Genomic DNA, 2098 nt, shown 5'->3' with positions numbered 1-2098 from the left:
GGTTTTGTTGTTGTTTGTTTGTTTTTGTTGTTGTTTTTGGTGCCAGGGATTTAACCCAGGGGTACTTTACCACTGAGCCACACCCCCAGGCCTTTTTTTTTTGTTGTGTGTGTGTGTGTGTGTGTGTTTGTATAATTTAGAAGACAAGTTCTCACTCACTGAGTTTCTTAAGGCTTCACTAAGTTGTTGAGGATGGCTTTGGACTCATGATTCACCTGCCTCAGCCTCCTGAGCCACTTGGATTACAGGCACATGCCACCAATTTCAAATCAGATTAGTATCTCTCTTCCTCATGTCTCTGTACCCAGAATGAAAGTTAGAAACAATACTTTAAATAGAAGAGTTCCTATCCAGGAGAGTATAATATGTGCCTCCAGAGATGCATTCCAGACAGCCAATAGTTCTTGGGGATATTTCTTATCTCAAATTCCCAATGAGTGGCCCTCTGTTGTATCATGGCCATGACAGTCAAGGAGCTGTCTCAACTAACCCAAACTCAGTTGTTCATTAATGGAGAAAAAGGTTCATATGTTAGACCACATCAAGATAGAGAGATCACAGCTCATGGAAGATGGTGTGCCAATGGGCAGGCTTGGTCACCCATAATTCTTGGCATATACTCATGCCAATGAAGTAGAAATGCATTAGCATTTATTAGTGCAAGAGAAGCCTAGTTGAAAAACTCTGATATGATAGTGTCCATTGATATCACAGGATGATATTACTATTTTGAAAGCTGTTTTATTACAATTCTCATTCCATGTTTAAAATTACTTTCTGTTATAACTATTCATATTATTTATTGCTCTTTTGTTGGTAACTCAACACTTGGCATGTAAGTATAATTACAGGAACTCTAGAGAAAAATAAGAGATTGTCAGTAGCAAAGAGTGAAAAATTTGGGGCTTAGTTTTGGTTTACTTGGAATGATTTAGAAATAAAATTTTGAAAATTGTATGTAAGGAGAAAGAAAACCAGGAAATACAGCAGATAAGTCTGGGTAAGGATTGTGTTTCTGTGGTGCCACTTAAAATAATCTTAATCTATAAAGTTGTTAGCAAAGCACCATTCTTTTTTCCTTTGTAGGTGGTATAACAACAAGGAGTTAATTTTTTCATTATTATTTATTAATAATAATTAGATTTTTAGGTCACTATGAACATTAAAAATTCTTAGGAGTTTACATGGCACATGCAGACAAAATAGAACATTTTATTTGTAAAATAATATCTTAATAAATACAGTCTTTGGAAAATATAAATAAACTATAAGATAAATTGCAAAACATCTTCAAAAGTCCCCAAAACCAAAAGCAGTTTACTTTGTTTATTATTATTATTATTATTATTAACTATTATTAAGCCTGGCCTCAAAAAATTGGGTTAAGACTCAGAATTGTTCTTCTCCACAAAACAATTAATAAAAGGCAAAAGGTTTATATAATCTGAGGGGAAACCAAAGTATAAATTTACTTTCTTAAACATGGATATGTCCACTAGTTTGTATTTGCAATGTAGTAGTAGGATATAAATGGGAACTATAAATAGTGAATTTTATTTAAAATCTTTTGAATATATACACAACCAACTAAATTAATATATGTCTCCCTGTTCAAGCAAGAAGTCATCAAGAGAGATGACATAAATTTAGAGTGATTTAACATTTCCAGATTCCTATATTCACTTTTATTTGTGAATTTAACATGATATTTCTAGTTTTACATTGCTTCTTAATCTTAAATAACAAATCAGCAGGCTAAATCTTCTTTTTTCTTGTCCTTATTTTACTTCCCATTTGCCTGAGGTGCTTGCATAGATTTTAGGTGCTATAGCAAGTGTTGCATCCCTTTACAGGGCTTTCAATTGCATTATGTGATGACAACCATCTGCTCAGGATCTCTTATCTTTTCCATTGAAGCAACTTGAAATTAAAATTGACAGTAATGCTCTTCCACAGGCACTTACCCAGAAAGCAAAATGGTGTACACTTATGCTGATCAAAAATAGAGTATCTTAATACTTAATACTTTCGTATTTAATTACAGTGTTGTATAGTAAGCTTTGTAAAAGCAAAGTGATGCTGCTGAAAAAAACACAGA

At 33.1% G+C, this 2098-nt stretch overlaps 1 non-coding gene across 1 annotated transcript; it reads right to left on the bottom strand.

Annotated features, from left to right (window-relative positions):
- Positions 1 to 1349: 1349 nt before the first annotated feature.
- Positions 1350 to 1464, bottom strand: LOC125614850. Its single transcript, XR_007345419.1, has one exon. It is a non-coding gene; the product is annotated as a U5 spliceosomal RNA (small nuclear RNA).
- Between the last annotated feature and the right edge of the window lie 634 nt (positions 1465 to 2098).

Source organism: Marmota marmota, unplaced genomic scaffold (assembly GCF_001458135.2).
Source record: "Marmota marmota marmota unplaced genomic scaffold, marMar, whole genome shotgun sequence".
NCBI classification, from domain to species: Eukaryota; Metazoa; Chordata; class Mammalia; order Rodentia; family Sciuridae; genus Marmota; species Marmota marmota.
Note: the sequence above shows the minus strand (reverse complement) of the source record. Positions and strands in the feature narration are given on the sequence as shown.